The sequence below is a fragment of the Stenella coeruleoalba genome, assembly GCF_951394435.1.
Source record: "Stenella coeruleoalba genome assembly, contig: scaffold_88, whole genome shotgun sequence".
In the NCBI taxonomy this organism is placed as follows: Eukaryota; Metazoa; Chordata; class Mammalia; order Artiodactyla; family Delphinidae; genus Stenella; species Stenella coeruleoalba.
The window spans coordinates 78,389-98,358 of NW_027645889.1; the positions used below are offsets into that span (position 1 = coordinate 78,389).

A 19,970-nucleotide genomic window follows, 5' to 3' on the forward strand; every position below is an offset into this window, starting at 1 on the left:
TGTAAATTGCCAACAGACACTCGGGAGAAGCGTATGGTGTTTCCTGAAACATCTAAAAAACAAAGCAACAGAGCCTAGGGTACTGCCACTTATGGTCCTATAGCTTAGGGAAATTAAAATCAAAAAGACACAGCCACCCCAAAGTTTGGGACGCCTCTGTTTACAAGAACCTCGTTTACAGTACACGTTCAACATCGCAGAAAGTGAAAAATGGATAAAGAAGTTGTGGTATTTACTTACAAAGCAATATCACTCAGCAATGAAATCTATGTCATCAGGCCCTTAGCAGCACAATGAGTGGATTCAGGTATGATGATTCTAACTGAAATAAGTCACACAGAAAAAGAAACATCATAAGATATCAGTAATACACGGAATGTAAACTTGGCTACACAGGAACTGAATTACAGAACAGAACAGGGTCTCAAATTTAGAAAACCAACTTATGCTTGCTTAAGGGGAAAGGTGAGTTGGGGTGCTGCATAAAACCAGAGATTGAAATGAGCACAGATAAAGTTCCTTAAGTCAAATATGGAATAGACAAGAGCTACTCCTTGCTCAACGAAATGGACTCAACACCGCATATTAAACGCCTAAGAATGTACCTGACTAGTAAGTATCGTAAAACCTATGGATTGCTATGTCTCCAAAAGAGAATCAAGCATGTGTACAGGGGCATAAACGCAGCAGTGATAGGATTGGAGAGGTTCGGTGAGCAAATGAAGACCCTTTGAAGTCATATTGCATGGTACCCATTACACGGGTCTCAACTCTCCAGGTTTAAGGTATTCTTCCTTCAGCTAAAACATGCATGTGGAACCCAAGTATGATCAACCATGTGAACGGGAGACGTGTTCAAATATGTCTCAGTTATCCTCCCCTGGTACTCGGGTGCAACATTCCAGACGCTTTACTAACACTCTCCCCACTTGGAGAGTCAGCGCCTTTAACCTCCTGTTTGGCCCAGTTTGCAATTTCTGCGGAAGATGAACAGGAATAGCGAGAACCAATGAGAGGCTAGCTGGAGGTGTCTGGACGGGCAAATTTAACTCTCATTTCCCACCAGGAAGAGGAAATAACCAAAGGCTCAGCGTGCCGTACCGGAACCAGATTAGGGCCTGAAGCCATCCTGCGGTGTTGCGGCCAGCTCAAAAGAAAGCGAGTTGAAGAAAGGAGCTCAGGGGCACTGTAATTCACAAACCTGCAGAGTTATAAATGACAGCTATCGTCCAAAAATAGACTGAAGTAAGGCTGCCAAGAGGACTTGAAAGCGGGGCAGAATTGCAGGAAACCGATTTCAGGAGGTAGACTGGAATTGCATTGAAAGCATAGGAAAAGAGGCAGAACGTCCACAATGATGCACTTGGCCAAAAAGGGCGTATGCGTTTTTTCCTGAATATATTCAGGAAAAAACGCATACGCCCTTTTTGGCCAACCAAGCAAGCTTGCAAAGGAAATCTGCACTACAATGAAGTCTCACTTCCCCCCGGTCAAAAGGGCCATCTGAAAAAAGTGTAAAATCCAGAAAGGCAGGACAGGCCATGGAGAACTGGGAGCCTTGTTATGCTGATGGGCGGGATGTAAATTGCCAACAACCACTCGGGAGAAGTGTATGGTGTTTCCTGAAACATCTAAAAAACAAAGCAACAGAACCTAGGACACTTCCACTTATGGTCCTATAGCTTAGGGAAATTAAAATCAAAAAGACACAGCCACCCCAAAGTTTGGAACGGCTCTGTTTACAAGAACCTCGTTTACAGTACAAGTTCAACATCGCAGAAAGTGAAAAATGGATAAAGAAGTTGTGGTATTTACTTACAAAGCAATATCACTCAGCAATGAAATCTGTGTCATCAGGCCCTTAGCAGCACAATGAGTGGATTCAGGTATGATGATTCTAACTGAAGTAAGTCACACAGAAAAAGAAACATCATAAGATATCAGTAATACACGGAATGTAAACTTGGCTACACAGGAACTGAATTACAGAACAGAACAGGGTCTCAAATTTAGAAAACCAACTTATGCTTGCTTAAGGGTAAAGGTGAGTTGGGGTGCTGCATAAAACCAGAGATTGAAATGAGCACAGATAAAGTTCCTTAAGTCAAATATGGAATAGACAAGAGCTACTCCTTGCTCAACGAAATGGACTCAACACCGCATATTAAACGCCTAAGAATGTACCTGACTAGTAAGTATCTTAAAACCTATGGATTGCTATGTCTCCGAAAGAGAATCAAGCATGTGTACAGGGGCATAAACGCAGCAGTGATAGGATTGGAGAGGTTCGGTGAGCAAATGAAGACCCGTTGAAGTCATATTGCATGGTACCCATTCCACGGGTTTCAACTACCCAGGTTTAAGGTATTCTTCCTTCAGCTAAAACATGCATGTGGAACCTAGAGTATGATCAACCATGTGATCGGGAGACGTGTTCAAATATGTCTCAGTTTTCCTCCCCTGGTACTCGGGTGCAACATTCCAGACGCTTTACTAACACTCTCCCCACTTGGAGGGTGAGTCCCTTTAACATCCTGTTTGGCCCAGTTTGCAATTTCTGCGGAAGATGAACAGGAATAGCGAGAACCAATGAGAGGCTAGCTGGAGGTGTCTGGACGGGCAAATTTAACTCTCATTTCCCACCAGGAAGAGGAATTAACCAAAGGCTCAGCAGGCCGGGCCGGAACCAGATTAGGGCCTGAAGCCATCCTGCGGTGTTGCGGCCAGGTCACAAGAAAGCGAGTTGAAGAAAGGAGCTCAGCAGCACTGTAATTCACAAACCTGCAGAGTTATAAATAACAGCTATCGTCCAAAAATAGACTGAAGTAAGGCTGCCAAGAGGACTTGAAAGCGGGGCAGAATTGCAGGAAACCGATTTCAGGAGGTAGACTGGAATTGCATTGAAAGCATAGGAAAAGAGGCAGAACGTCCACAATGATGCACTTGGCCAAGAAGGGCGTATGCGTTTTTTCCTGAATATATTCAGGAAAAAACGCATACGCCCTTTTTGGCCAACCAAGCAAGCTTGCAAAGGAAATCTGCACTACAATGAAGTCTCACTTCCCCCCGGTCAAAAGGGCCATCTGAAAAAAGTGTAAAGTCCAGAAAGGCAGGACAGGCCATGGAGAACTGGGAGCCTTGTTATGCTGATGGGCGGGATGTAAATTGCCAACAGACACTCGGGAGAAGTGTATGGTGTTTCCTGAAACATCTAAAAAACAAAGCAACAGAACCTAGGGCACTTCCACTTATGGTCCTATAGCTTAGGGAAATTAAAATCAAAAAGACACAGCCACCCCAAAGTTTGGGACGCCTCTGTTTACAAGAACCTCGTTTACAGTACAAGTTCAACATCGCAGAAAATGAAAAATGGATAAAGAAGTTGTGGTATTTACTTACAAAGCAATATCACTCAGCAATGAAATCTGTGTCATCAGGCCCTTAGCAGCACAATGAGTGGATTCAGGTATGATGATTCTAACTGAAATAAGTCACACAGAAAAAGAAACATCATAAGATATCAGTAATACACGGAATGTAAACTTGGCTACACAGGAACTGAATTACAGAACAGAACAGGGTCTCAAATTTAGAAAACCAACTTATTCTTGCTTAAGGGTAAAGGTGAGTTGGGGTGCTGCATAAAACCAGAGATTGAAATGAGCACAGATAAAGTTCCTTAAGCCAAATATGGAATAGACAAGAGCTACTCCTTGCTCAACGAAATGGACTCAACACCCCATATTAAACGCCTAAGAATGTACCTGACTAGTAAGTATCTTAAAACCTATGGATTGCTATGTCTCCGAAAGAGAATCAAGCATGTGTACAGGGGCATAAACGCAGCAGTGATAGGATTGGAGAGGTTCGGTGAGCAACTGAAAACCCGTTGAAGTCATATTGCATGGTACCCATTACACGGGTCTTAACTCTCCAGGTTTAAGGTATTCTTCCTTCAGCTAAAACATGCATGTGGAACCCAAGTATGATCAACCATGTGAACGGGAGACGTGTTCAAATATGTCTCAGTTTTCCTCCCCTGGTACTCGGGTGCAACATTCCAGACGCTTTACTAACACTCTCCCCACTTGGAGAGTCAGCGCCTTTAACCTCCTGTTTGGCCCAGTTTGCAATTTCTGCGGAAGATGAACAGGAATAGCGAGAACCAATGAGAGACTAGCTGGAGGTGTCTGGACGGGCAAATTTAACTCTCATTTCCCACCAGGAAGAGGAAATAACCAAAGGCTCAGCGTGCCATGCCGGAACCAGATTAGGGCCTGAAGCCATCCTGCGGTGTTGCGGCCAGCTCAAAAGAAAGCGAGTTGAAGAAAGGAGCTCAGGGTCACTGTAATTCACAAACCTGCAGAGTTATAAATGACAGCTATCGTCCAAAAATAGACTGAAGTAAGGCTGCCAAGAGGACTTGAAAGCGGGGCAGAATTGCAGGAAACCGATTTCAGGAGGTAGACTGGAATTGCATTGAAAGCATGGGAAAAGAGGCAGAACGTCCACAATGATGCACTTGGCCAAAAAGGGCGTATGCGTTTTTTCCTGAATATATTCAGGAAAAAACGCATACGCCCTTTTTGGCCAACCAAGCAAGCTTGCAAAGGAAATCTGCACTACAATGAAGTCTCACTTCCCCCCGGTCAAAAGGGCCATCTGAAAAAAGTGTAAAATCCAGAAAGGCAGGACAGGCCATGGAGAACTGGGAGCCTTGTTATGCTGATGGGCGGGATGTAAATTGCCAACAGACACTCGGGAGAAGTGTATTGTGTTTCCTGAAACATCTAAAAAACAAAGCAACAGAGCCTAGGGCACTGCCACTTATGGTCCTATAGCTTAGGGAAATTAAAATCAAAAAGACACAGCCACCCCAAAATTTGGAACGGCTCTGTTTACAAGAACCTCGTTTACAGTACAAGTTCAACATCGCAGAAAGTGAAAAATGGATAAAGAAGTTGTGGTATTTACTTACAAAGCAATATCACTCAGCAATGAAATCTGTGTCATCAGGCCCTTAGCAGCACAATGAGTGGATTCAGGTATGATGATTCTAACTGAAGTAAGTCACACAGAAAAAGAAACATCATAAGATATCAGTAATACACGGAATGTAAACTTGGCTACACAGGAACTGAATTACAGAACAGAACAGGGACTCAAATTTAGAAAACCAACTTATGCTTGCTTAAGGGTAAAGGTGAGTTGGGGTGCTGCATAAAACCAGAGATTGAAATGAGCACAGATAAAGTTCCTTAAGTCAAATATGGAATAGACAAGAGCTACTCCTTGCTCAACGAAATGGACTCAACACTGCATATTAAACGCATAAGAATGTACCTGACTAGTAAGTATCTTAAAACCTATGGATTGCTATGTCTCCAAAAGAGAATCAAGCATGTGTACAGGGGCATAAATGCAGCAGTGATAGGATTGGAGAGGTTCGGTGAGCAAATGAAGACCCGTTGAAGTCATATTGCATGGTACCCATTACACGGGTCTTAACTCTCCAGGTTTAAGGTATTCTTCCTTCAGCTAAAACATGCATGTGGAACCCAAGTATGATCAACCATGTGAACGGGAGACGTGTTCAAATATGTCTCAGTTTTCCTCCCCTGGTACTCGGGTGCAACATTCCAGACGCTTTACTAACACTCTCCCCACTTGGAGAATCAGCGCCTTTAACCTCCTGTTTGGCCCAGTTTGCAATTTCTGCGGAAGATGAACAGGAATAGTGAGAACCAATGAGAGGCTAGCTGGAGGTGTCTGGACGGGCAAATTTAACTCTCATTTCCCACCAGGAAGAGGAAATAACCAAAGGCTCAGCGTGCCGTACCGGAACCAGATTAGGGCCTGAAGCCATCCTGCGGTGTTGCGGCCAGGTCACAAGAAAGCGAGTTGAAGAAAGGAGCTCAGGGGCACTGTAATTCACAAACCTGCAGAGTTATAAATGACAGCTATCGTCCAAAAATAGACTGAAGTAAGGCTGCCAAGAGGACTTGAAAGCGGGGCAGAATTGCAGGAAACCGATTTCAGGAGGTAGACTGGAATTGCATTGAAAGCATAGGAAAAGAGGCAGAACGTCCACAATGATGCACTTGGCCAAAAAGGGCGTATGCGTTTTTTCCTGAATATATTCAGGAAAAAACGCATACGCCCTTTTTGGCCAACCAAGCAAGCTTGCAAAGGAAATCTGCACTACAATGAAGTCTCACTTCCCCCCGGTCAAAAGGGCCATCTGAAAAAAGTGTAAAATCCAGAAAGGCAGGACAGGCCATGGAGAACTGGGAGCCTTGTTATGCTGATGGGCGGGATGTAAATTGCCAACAACCACTCGGGAGAAGTGTATGGTGTTTCCTGAAACATCTAAAAAACAAAGCAACAGAACCTAGGGCACTTCCACTTATGGTCCTATAGCTTAGGGAAATTAAAATCAAAAAGACACAGCCACCCCAAAGTTTGGAACGGCTCTGTTTACAAGAACCTCGTTTACAGTAAAAGTTCAACACCGCAGAAAGTGAAAAATGGATAAAGAAGTTGTGGTATTTACTTACAAAGCAATATCACTCAGCAATGAAATCTGTGTCATCAGGCCCTTAGGAGCACAATGAGTGGATTCAGGTATGATGATTCTAACTGAAGTAAGTCACACAGAAAAAGAAACATCATAAGATATCAGTAATACACGGAATGTAAACTTGGCTACACAGGAACTGAATTACAGAACAGAACAGGGACTCAAATTTAGAAAACCAACTTATGCTTGCTTAAGGGTAAAGGTGAGTAGGGGTGCTGCATAAAACCAGAGATTGAAATGAGCACAGATAAAGTTCCTTAAGCCAAATATGGAATAGACAAGAGCTACTCCTTGCTCAACGAAATGGACTCAACACCGCATATTAAACGCCTAAGAATGTACCTGACTAGTAAGTATCTTAAAACCTATGGATTGCTATGTCTCCGAAAGACAATCAAGCATGTGTACAGGGGCATAAACGCAGCAGTGATAGGATTGGAGAGGTTCGGTGAGCAAATGAAGACCCGTTGAAGTCATATTGCATGGTACCCATTACACGGGTCTTAACTCTCCAGGTTTAAGGTATTCTTCCTTCAGCTAAAACATGCATGTGGAACCCAAGTATGATCAACCATGTGAACGGGAGACGTGTTCAAATATGTCTCAGTTTTCCTCCCCTGGTACTCGGGTGCAACATTCCAGACGCTTTACTAACACTCTCCCCACTTGGAGAGTCAGCGCCTTTAACCTCCTGTTTGGTCCAGTTTGCAATTTCTGCGGAAGATGAACAGGAATAGCGAGAACCAATGAGAGGCTAGCTGGAGGTGTCTGGACGGGCAAATTTAACTCTCATTTCCCACCAGGAAGAGGAAATAACCAAAGGCTCAGCGTGCCGTACCGGAACCAGATTAGGGCCTGAAGCCATCCTGCGGTGTTGCGGCCAGGTCACAAGAAAGCGAGTTGAAGAAAGGAGCTCAGGGGCACTGTAATTCACAAACCTGCAGAGTTATAAATGACAGCTATCGTCCAAAAATAGACTGAAGTAAGGCTGCCAAGAGGACTTGAAAGCGGGGCAGAATTGCAGGAAACCGATTTCAGGAGGTAGACTGGAATTGCATTGAAAGCATAGGAAAAGAGGCAGAACGTCCACAATGATGCACTTGGCCAAAAAGGGCGTATGCGTTTTTTCCTGAATATATTCAGGAAAAAACGCATACGCCCTTTTTGGCCAACCAAGCAAGCTTGCAAAGGAAATCTGCACTACAATGAAGTCTCACTTCCCCCCGGTCAAAAGGGCCATCTGAAAAAAGTGTAAAATCCAGAAAGGCAGGACAGGCCATGGAGAACTGGGAGCCTTGTTATGCTGATGGGCGGGATGTAAATTGCCAACAACCACTTGGGAGAAGTGTATGGTGTTTCCTGAAACATCTAAAAAACAAAGCAACAGAACCTAGGGCACTTCCACTTATGGTCCTATAGCTTAGGGAAATTAAAATCAAAAAGACACAGCCACCCCAAACTTTCGAACGGCTCTGTTTACAAGAACCTCGTTTACAGTACAAGTTCAACATCGCAGAAAGTGAAAAATGGATAAAGAAGTTGTGGTATTTACTTACAAAGCAATATCACTCAGCAATGAAATCTGTGTCATCAGGCCCTTAGCAGCACAATGAGTGGATTCAGGTATGATGATTCTAACTGAAGTAAGTCACACAGAAAAAGAAACATCATAAGATATCAGTAATACACGGAATGTAAACTTGGCTACACAGGAACTGAATTACAGAACAGAACAGGGTCTCAAATTTAGAAAAACAACTTATGCTTGCTTAAGGGGAAAGGTGAGTTGGGGTGCTGCATAAAACCAGAGATTGAAATGAGCACAGATAAAGTTCCTTAAGCCAAATATGGAATAGACAAGAGCTACTCCTTGCTCAACGAAATGGACTCAACACCCCATATTAAACGCCTAAGAATGTACCTGACTAGTAAGTATCTTAAAACCTATGGATTGCTATGTCTCCAAAAGAGAATCAAGCATGTGTACAGGGGCATAAACGCAGCAGTGATAGGATTGGAGAGGTTCGGTGAGCAAATGAAGACCCGTTGAAGTCATATTGCATGGTACCCATTACACGGGTCTTAACTCTCCAGGTTTAAGGTATTCTTCCTTCAGCTAAAACATGCATGTGGAACCCAAGTATGATCAACCATGTGAACGGGAGACGTGTTCAAATATGTCTCAGTTTTCCTCCCCTGGTACTCGGGTGCAACATTCCAGACGCTTTACTAACACTCTCCCCACTTGGAGAGTCAGCGCCTTTAACCTCCTGTTTGGCCCAGTTTGCAATTTCTGCGGAAGATGAACAGGAATAGCGAGAACCAATGAGAGACTAGCTGGAGGTGTCTGGACGGGCAAATTTAACTCTCATTTCCCACCAGGAAGAGGAAATAACCAAAGGCTCAGCGTGCCATGCCGGAACCAGATTAGGGCCTGAAGCCATCCTGCGGTGTTGCGGCCAGGTCACAAGAAAGCGAGTTGAAGAAAGGAGCTCAGGGGCACTGTAATTCACAAACCTGCAGAGTTATAAATGACAGCTATCGTCCAAAAATAGACTGAAGTAAGGCTGCCAAGAGGACTTGAAAGCGGGGCAGAATTGCAGGAAACCGATTTCAGGAGGTAGACTGGAATTGCATTGAAAGCATAGGAAAAGAGGCAGAACGTCCACAATGATGCACTTGGCCAAAAAGGGCGTATGCGTTTTTTCCTGAATATATTCAGGAAAAAACGCATACGCCCTTTTTGGCCAACCAAGCAAGCTTGCAAAGGAAATCTGCACTACAATGAAGTCTCACTTCCCCCCGGTCAAAAGGGCCATCTGAAAAAAGTGTAAAATCCAGAAAGGCAGGACAGGCCATGGAGAACTGGGAGCCTTGTTATGCTGATGGGCGGGATGTAAATTGCCAACAGACACTCGGGAGAAGTGTATGGTGTTTCCTGAAACATCTAAAAAACAAAGCAACAGAGCCTAGAGCACTGCCACTTATGGTCCTATAGCTTAGGGAAATTAAAATCAAAAAGACACAGCCACCCCAAAGTTTGGGACGCCTCTGTTTACAAGAACCTCGTTTACAGTACAAGTTCAACATCGCAGAAAGTGAAAAATGGATAAAGAAGTTGTGGTATTTACTTACAAAGCAATATCACTCAGCAATGAAATCTATGTCATCAGGCCCTTAGCATCACAATGAGTGGATTCAGGTATGATGATTCTAACTGAAATAAGTCACACAGAAAAAGAAACATCATAAGATATCAGTAATACACGGAATGTAAACTTGGCTACACAGGAACTGAATTACAGAACAGAACATGGTCTCAAATTTAGAAAACCAACTTATGTTTGCTTAAGGGGAATGGTGAGTTGGGGTGCTGCATAAAACCAGAGATTGAAATGAGCACAGATAAAGTTCCTTAAGTCAAATATGGAATAGACAAGAGCTACTCCTTGCTCAACGAAATGGACTCAACACCGCATATTAAACGCCTAAGAATGTACCTGACTAGTAAGTATCGTAAAACCTATGGATTGCTATGTCTCCAAAAGAGAATCAAGCATGTGTACAGGGGCATAAACACAGCAGTGATAGGATTGGAGAGGTTCGGTGAGCAAATGAAGACCCTTTGAAGTCATATTGCATGGTACCCATTACACGGGTCTCAACTCTCCAGTTTTAAGGTATTCTTCCTTCAGCTAAAACATGCATGTGGAACCCAAGTATGATCAACCATGTGAACGGGAGACGTGTTCAAATATGTCTCAGTTTTCCTCCCCTGGTACTCGGGTGCAACATTCCAGACGCTTTACTAACACTCTCCCCACTTGGAGAGTCAGCGCCTTTAACCTCCTGTTTGGCCCAGTTTGCAATTTCTGCGGAAGATGAACAGGAATAGCGAGAACCAATGAGAGACTAGCTGGAGGTGTCTGGACGGGCAAATTTAACTCTCATTTCCCACCAGGAAGAGGAAATAACCAAAGGCTCAGCGTGCCATGCCGGAACCAGATTAGGGCCTGAAGCCATCCTGCGGTGTTGCGGCCAGGTCACAAGAAAGCGAGTTGAAGAAAGGAGCTCAGGGGCACTGTAATTCACAAACCTGCAGAGTTATAAATGACAGCTATCGTCCAAAAATAGACTGAAGTAAGGCTGCCAAGAGGACTTGAAAGCGGGGCAGAATTGCAGGAAACCGATTTCAGGAGGTAGACTGGAATTGCATTGAAAGCATAGGAAAAGAGGCAGAACGTCCACAATGATGCACTTGGCCAAAAAGGGCGTATGCGTTTTTTCCTGAATATATTCAGGAAAAAACGCATACGCCCTTTTTGGCCAACCAAGCAAGCTTGCAAAGGAAATCTGCACTACAATGAAGTCTCACTTCCCCCCGGTCAAAAGGGCCATCTGAAAAAAGTGTAAAATCCAGAAAGGCAGGACAGGCCATGGAGAACTGGGAGCCTTGTTATGCTGATGGGCGGGATGTAAATTGCCAACAGACACTCGGGAGAAGTGTATGGTGTTTCCTGAAACATCTAAAAAACAAAGCAACAGAGCCTAGAGCACTGCCACTTATGGTCCTATAGCTTAGGGAAATTAAAATCAAAAAGACACAGCCACCCCAAAGTTTGGGACGCCTCTGTTTACAAGAACCTCGTTTACAGTACAAGTTCAACATCGCAGAAAGTGAAAAATGGATAAAGAAGTTGTGGTATTTACTTACAAAGCAATATCACTCAGCAATGAAATCTATGTCATCAGGCCCTTAGCATCACAATGAGTGGATTCAGGTATGATGATTCTAACTGAAATAAGTCACACAGAAAAATAAACATCATAAGATATCACTAATACACGGAATGTAAACTTGGCTACACAGGAACTGAATTACAGAACAGAACATGGTCTCAAATTTAGAAAACCAACTTATGTTTGCTTAAGGGGAATGGTGAGTTGGGGTGCTGCATAAAACCAGAGATTGAAATGAGCACAGATAAAGTTCCTTAAGTCAAATATGGAATAGACAAGAGCTACTCCTTGCTCAACGAAATGGACTCAACACCGCATATTAAACGCCTAAGAATGTACCTGACTAGTAAGTATCGTAAAACCTATGGATTGCTATGTCTCCAAAAGAGAATCAAGCATGTGTACAGGGGCATAAACACAGCAGTGATAGGATTGGAGAGGTTCGGTGAGCAAATGAAGACCCTTTGAAGTCATATTGCATGGTACCCATTACACGGGTCTCAACTCTCCAGGTTTAAGGTATTCTTCCTTCAGCTAAAACATGCATGTGGAACCCAAGTATGATCAACCATGTGAATGGGAGACGTGTTCAAATATGTCTCAGTTTTCCTCCCCTGGTACTCGGGTGCAACATTCCAGACGCTTTACTAACACTCTCCCCACTTGGAGAGTCAGCGCCTTTAACCTCCTGTTTGGCCCAGTTTGCAATTTCTGCGGAAGATGAACAGGAATAGCGAGAACCAATGAGAGGCTAGCTGGAGGTGTCTGGACGGGCAAATTTAACTCTCATTTCCCACCAGGAAGAGGAATTAACCAAAGGCTCAGCGTGCCGGGCCGGAACCAGATTAGGGCCTGAAGCCATCCTGCGGTGTTGCGGCCAGCTCAAAAGAAAGCGAGTTGAAGAAAGGAACTCAGGGGCACTGTAATTCACAAACCTGCAGAGTTATAAATGACAGCTATCGTCCAAAAATAGACTGAAGTAAGGCTGCCAAGAGGACTTGAAAGTGGGGCAGAATTGCAGGAAACCGATTTCAGGAGGTAGACTGGAATTGCATTGAAAGCATAGGAAAAGAGGCAGAACGTCCACAATGATGCACTTGGCCAAAAAGGGCGTATGCGTTTTTTCCTGAATATATTCAGGAAAAAACGCATACGCCCTTTTTGGCCAACCAAGCAAGCTTGCAAAGGAAATCTGCACTACAATGAAGTCTCACTTCCCCCCGGTCAAAAGGGCCATCTGAAAAAAGTGTAAAATCCAGAAAGGCAGGACAGGCCATGGAGAACTGGGAGCCTTGTTATGCTGATGGGCGGGATGTAAATTGCCAACAACCACTCGGGAGAAGTGTATGGTGTTTCCTGAAACATCTAAAAAACAAAGCAACAGAACCTAGGGCACTTCCACTTATGGTCCTATAGCTTAGGGAAATTAAAATCAAAAAGACACAGCCACCCCAAAGTTTGGAACGGCTCTGTTTACAAGAACCTCGTTTACAGTACAAGTTCAACATCGCAGAAAGTGAAAAATGGATAAAGAAGTTGTGGTATTTACTTACAAAGCAATATCACTCAGCAATGAAATCTGTGTCATCAGGCCCTTAGCAGCACAATGAGTGGATTCAGGTATGATGATTCTAACTGAAGTAAGTCACACAGAAAAAGAAACATCATAAGATATCAGTAATACACGGAATGTAAACTTGGCTACACAGGAACTGAATTACAGAACAGAACAGGGACTCAAATTTAGAAAACCAACTTATGCTTGCTTAAGGGTAAAGGTGAGTTGGGGTGCTGCATAAAACCAGAGATTGAAATGAGCACAGATAAAGTTCCTTAAGTCAAATATGGAATAGACAAGAGCTACTCCTTGCTCAACGAAATGGACTGAACACTGCATATTAAACGCCTAAGAATGTACCTGACTAGTAAGTATCTTAAAACCTATGGATTGCTATGTCTCCGAAAGAGAATCAAGCATGTGTACAGGGGCATAAACGCAGCAGTGATAGGATTGGAGAGGTTCGGTGAGCAAATGAAGACCCGTTGAAGTCATATTGCATGGTACCCATTACACGGGTCTTAACTCTCCAGGTTTAAGGTATTCTTCCTTCAGCTAAAACATGCATGTGGAACCCAAGTATGATCAACCATGTGAACGGGAGACGTGTTCAAATAAGTCTCAGTTTTCCTCCCCTGGTACTCGGGTGCAACATTCCAGACGCTTTACTAACACTCTCCCCACTTGGAGAGTCAGCGCCTTTAACCTCCTGTTTGGCCCAGTTTGCAATTTCTGCGGAAGATGAACAGGAATAGCGAGAACCAATGAGAGACTAGCTGGAGGTGTCTGGACGGGCAAATTTAACTCTCATTTCCCACCAGGAAGAGGAAATAACCAAAGGCTCAGCGTGCCGTGCCGGAACCAGATTAGGGCCTGAAGCCATCCTGCGGTGTTGCGGCCAGGTCACAAGAAAGCGAGTTGAAGAAAGGAGCTCAGGGGCACTGTAATTCACAAACCTGCAGAGTTATAAATGACAGCTATCGTCCAAAAATAGACTGAAGTAAGGCTGCCAAGAGGACTTGAAAGCGGGGCAGAATTGCAGGAAACCGATTTCAGGAGGTAGACTGGAATTGCATTGAAAGCATAGGAAAAGAGGCAGAACGTCCACAATGATGCACTTGGCCAAAAAGGGCGTATGCGTTTTTTCCTGAATATATTCAGGAAAAAACGCATACGCCCTTTTTGGCCAACCAAGCAAGCTTGCAAAGGAAATCTGCACTACAATGAAGTCTCACTTCCCCCCGGTCAAAAGGGCCATCTGAAAAAAGTGTAAAATCCAGAAAGGCAGGACAGGCCATGGAGAACTGGGAGCCTTGTTATGCTGATGGGCGGGATGTAAATTGCCAACAGACACTCGGGAGAAGTGTATGGTGTTTCCTGAAACATCTAAAAAACAAAGCAACAGAGCCTAGGGCACTGCCACTTATGGTCCTATAGCTTAGGGAAATTAAAATCAAAAAGACACAGCCACCCCAAAGTTTGGGATGCCTCTGTTTACAAGAACCTCGTTTACAGTACAAGTTCAACATCGCAGAAAGTGAAAAATGGATAAAGAAGTTGTGGTATTTACTTACAAAGCAATATCACTCAGCAATGAAATCTATGTCATCAGGCCCTTAGCAGCACAATGAGTGGATTCAGGTATGATGATTCTAACTGAAATAAGTCACACAGAAAAAGAAACATCATAAGTTATCAGTAATACACGGAATGTAAACTTGGCTACACAGGAACTGAATTACAGAACAGAACAGGGTCTCAAATTTAGAAAACCAACTTATGCTTGCTTAAGGGGAAAGGTGAGTTGGGGTGCTGCATAAAACCAGAGATTGAAATGAGCACAGATAAAGTTCCTTAAGTCAAATATGGAATAGACAAGAGCTACTCCTTGCTCAACGAAATGGACTCAACACCGCATATTAAACGCCTAAGAATGTACCTGACTAGTAAGTATCGTAAAACCTATGGATTGCTATGTCTCCAAAAGAGAATCAAGCATGTGTACAGGGGCATAAACGCAGCAGTGATAGGATTGGAGAGGTTAGGTGAGCAAATGAAGACCCTTTGAAGTCATATTGCATGGTACCCATTCCACGGGTCTCAACTCTCCAGGTTTAAGGTATTCTTCCTTCAGCTAAAACATGCATGTGGAACCCAAGTATGATCAACCATGTGAACGGGAGACGTGTTCAAATATGTCTCAGTTTTCCTCCCCTGGTACTCGGGTGCAACATTCCAGACGCTTTACTAACACTCTCCCCACTTGGAGAGTCAGCGCCTTTAACCTCCTGTTTGGCCCAGTTTGCAATTTCTGCGGAAGATGAACAGGAATAGCGAGAACCAATGAGAGGCTAGCTGGAGGTGTCTGGACGGGCAAATTTAACTCTCATTTCCCACCAGGAAGAGGAATTAACCAAAGGCTCAGCGTGCCGGGCCGGAACCAGATTAGGGCCTGAAGCCATCCTGCGGTGTTGCGGCCAGCTCAAAAGAAAGCGAGTTGAAGAAAGGAACTCAGGGGCACTGTAATTCACAAACCTGCAGAGTTATAAATGACAGCTATCGTCCAAAAATAGACTGAAGTAAGGCTGCCAAGAGGACTTGAAAGCGGGGCAGAATTGCAGGAAACCGATTTCAGGAGGTAGACTGGAATTGCATTGAAAGCATAGGAAAAGAGGCAGAACGTCCACAATGATGCACTTGGCCAAAAAGGGCGTATGCGTTTTTTCCTGAATATATTCAGGAAAAAACGCATACGCCCTTTTTGGCCAACCAAGCAAGCTTGCAAAGGAAATCTGCACTACAATGAAGTCTCACTTCCCCCCGGTCAAAAGGGCCATCTGAAAAAAGTGTAAAATCCAGAAAGGCAGGACAGGCCATGGAGAACTGGGAGCCTTGTTATGCTGATGGGCGGGATGTAAATTGCCAACAACCACTCGGGAGAAGTGTATGGTGTTTCCTGAAACATCTAAAAAACAAAGCAACAGAACCTAGGGCACTTCCACTTATGGTCCTATAGCTTAGGGAAATTAAAATCAAAAAGACACAGCCACCCCAAAGTTTGGAACGGCTCTGTTTACAAGAACCTCGTTTACAGTACAAGTTCAACATCGCAGAAAGTGAAAAATGGATAAAGAAGTTGTGGTATTTACTTACAAAGCAATATCACTCAGCAATGAAATCTGTGTCATCAGGCCCTTAGCAGCACAATGAGTGGATTCAGGTATGATGATTCTAACTGAAGTAAGTCACACAGAAAAAGAAACATCATAAGATATCAGTAATACACGGAATGTAAACTTGGCTACACAGGAACTGAATTACAGAACAGAACAGGGACTCAAATTTAGAAAACCAACTTATGCTTGCTTAAGGGTAAAGGTGAGTTGGGGTGCTGAATAAAACCAGAGATTGAAATGAGCACAGATAAAGTTCCTTAAGTCAAATATGGAATAGACAAGAGCTACTCCTTGCTCAACGAAATGGACTCAACACTGCATATTAAACGCCTAAGAATGTACCTGACTAGTAAGTATCGTAAAACCTATGGATTGCTATGTCTCCGAAAGAGAATCAAGCATGTGTACAGGGGCATAAACGCAGCAGTGATAGGATTGGAGAGGTTCGGTGAGCAAATGAAGACCCGTTGAAGTCATATTGCATGGTACCCATTACACGGGTCTTAACTCTCCAGGTTTAAGGTATTCTTCCTTCAGCTAAAACATGCATGTGGAACACAAGTATGATCAACCATGTGAACGGGAGACGTGTTCAAATATGTCTCAGTTTTCCTCCCCTGGTACTCGGGTGCAACATTCCACACGCTTTACTAACACTCTCCCCACTTGGAGAGTCAGCGCCTTTAACCTCCTGTTTGGCCCAGTTTGCAATTTCTGCGGAAGATGAACAGGAATAGCGAGAACCAATGAGAGACTAGCTGGAGGTGTCTGGACGGGCAAATTTAACTCTCATTTCCCACCAGGAAGAGGAAATAACCAAAGGCTCAGCGTGCCGTACCGGAACCAGATTAGGGCCTGAAGCCATCCGGCGGTGTTGCGGCCAGGTCACAAGAAAGCGAGTTGAAGAAAGGAGCTCAGGGGCACTGTAATTCACAAACCTGCAGAGTTATAAATGACAGCTATCGTCCAAAAATAGACTGAAGTAAGGCTGCCAAGAGGACTTGAAAGCGGGGCAGAATTGCAGGAAACCGATTTCAGGAGGTAGACTGGAATTGCATTGAAAGCATAGGAAAAGAGGCAGAACGTCCACAATGATGCACTTGGCCAAAAAGGGCGTATGCGTTTTTTCCTGAATATATTCAGGAAAAAACGCATACGCCCTTTTTGGCCAACCAAGCAAGCTTGCAAAGGAAATCTGCACTACAATGAAGTCTCACTTCCCCCCGGTCAAAAGGGCCATCTGAAAAAAGTGTAAAATCCAGAAAGGCAGGACAGGCCATGGAGAACTGGGAGCCTTGTTATGCTGATGGGCGGGATGTAAATTGCCAACAACCACTCGGGAGAAGTGTATGGTGTTTCCTGAAACATCTAAAAAACAAAGCAACAGAACCTAGGGCACTTCCACTTATGGTCCTATAGCTTAGGGAAATTAAAATCAAAAAGACACAGCCACCCCAAAGTTTGGAACGGCTCTGTTTACAAGAACCACGTTTACAGTACAAGTTCAACATCGCAGAAAGTGAAAAATGGATAAAGAAGTTGTGGTATTTACTTACAAAGCAATATCACTCAGCAATGAAATCTGTGTCATCAGGCCCTTAGCAGCACAATGAGTGGATTCAGGTATGATGATTCTAACTGAAGTAAGTCACACAGAAAAAGAAACATCATAAGATATCAGTAATACACGGAATGTAAACTTGGCTACACAGGAACTGAATTACAGAACAGAACAGGGTCTCAAATTTAGAAAACCAACTTATGCTTGCTTAAGGGGAAAGGTGAGTTGGGGTGCTGCATAAAACCAGAGATTGAAATGAGCACAGATAAAGTTCCTTAAGTCAAATATGGAATAGACAAGAGCTACTCCTTGCTCAACGAAATGGACTCAACACCGCATATTAAACGCCTAAGAATGTACCTGACTAGTAAGTATCTTAAAAACCTATGGATTGCTATGTCTCCGAAAGAGAATCAAGCATGTGTACAGGGGCATAAACGCAGCAGTGATAGGATTGGAGAGGTTCGGTGAGCAAATGAAGACCCTTTGAAGTCATATTGCATGGTACCCATTACACGGGTCTGAACTCTCCAGGTTTAAGGTATTCTTCCTTCAGCTAAAACATGCATGTGGAACCCAAGTATGATCAACCATGTGAACGGGAGACGTGTTCAAATATGTCTCAGTTTTCCTCCCCTGGTACTCGGGTGCAACATTCCAGACGCTTTACTAACACTCTCCCCACTTGGAGAGTCAGCGCCTTTAACCTCCTGTTTGGCCCGGTTTGCAATTTCTGCGGAAGATGAACAGGAATAGCGAGAACCAATGAGAGACTAGCTGGAGGTGTCTGGACGGGCAAATTTAACTCTCATTTCCCACCAGGAAGAGGAAATAACCAAAGGCTCAGCGTGCCGTGCCGGAACCAGATTAGGGCCTGAAGCCATCCTGCGGTGTTGCGGCCAGGTCACAAGAAAGCGAGTTGAAGAAAGGAGCTCAGGGGCACTGTAATTCACAAACCTGCAGAGTTATAAATGACAGCTATCGTCCAAAAATAGACTGAAGTAAGGCTGCCAAGACGACTTGAAAGCGGGGCAGAATTGCAGGAAACCGATTTCAGGAGGTAGACTGGAATTGCATTGAAAGCATAGGAAAAGAGGCAGAACGTCCACAATGATGCACTTGGCCAAAAAGGGCGTATGCGTTTTTTCCTGAATATATTCAGGAAAAAACGCATACGCCCTTTTTGGCCAACCAAGCAAGCTTGCAAAGGAAATCTGCACTACAATGAAGTCTCACTTCTCCCCGGTCAAAAGGGCCATCTGAAAAAAGTGTAAAATCCAGAAAGGCAGGACAGGCCATGGAGAACTGGGAGCCTTGTTATGCTGATGGGCGGGATGTAAATTGCCAACAACCACTGGGGAGAAGTGTATGATGTTTCCTGAAACATCTAAAAAAGAAAGCAACAGAACCTAGGGCACTTCCACTTATGGTCCTATAGCTTAGGGAAATTAAAATCAAAAAGACACAGCCACCCCAAAGTTTGGAACGGCTCTGTTTACAAGAACCTCGTTTACAGTACAAGTTCAACATCGCAGAAAGTGAAAAATGGATAAAGAAGTTGTGGTATTTACTTACAAAGCAATATCACTCAGCAATGAAATCTGTGTCATCAGGCCCTTAGCAGCACAATGAGTGGATTCAGGTATGATGATTCTAACTGTAATAAGTCACACAGAAAAAGAAACATCATAAGATATCAGTAATACACGGAATGTAAACTTGGCTACACAGGAACTGAATTACAGAACAGAACAGGGTCTCAAATTTAGAAAACCAACTTATGCTTGCTTAAGGGTAAAGGTGAGTTGGGGTGCTGCATAAAACCAGAGATTGAAATGAGCACAGATAAAGTTCCTTAAGCCAAATATGGAATAGACAAGAGCTACTCCTTGCTCAACGAAATGGACTCAACACCGCATATTAAACGCCTAAGAATGTACCTGACTAGTAAGTATCTTAAAACCTATGGATTGCTATGTCTCTGAAAGAGAATCAAGCATGTGTACAGGGGCATAAACGCAGCAGTGATAGGATTGGAGAGGTTCGGTGAGCAAATGAAGACCCTTTGAAGTCATATTGCATGGTACCCATTCCACGGGTTTCAAATACCCAGGTTTAAGGTATTCTTCCTTCAGCTAAAACATGCATGTGGAACCTAGAGTATGATCAACCATGTGATCGGGAGACGTGTTCAAATATGTCTCAGTTTTCCTCCCCTGGTACTCGGGTGCAACATTCCAGACGCTTTACTAACACTCTCCCCACTTGGAGAGTCAGCGCCTTTAACCTCCTGTTTGGCCCAGTTTGCAATTTCTGCGGAAGATGAACAGGAATAGCGAGAACCAATGAGAGACT

General features: G+C 43.8%; 1 long non-coding RNA gene across 3 annotated transcripts in view; it reads right to left on the reverse strand.

Moving 5' to 3' along the window:
- LOC307181487 overlaps positions 1-19,970 on the reverse strand; it is a 501,935-nt gene that overhangs the window by 67,581 nt on the left and 414,384 nt on the right. The gene's annotated exons all lie outside the window — the stretch shown is intronic.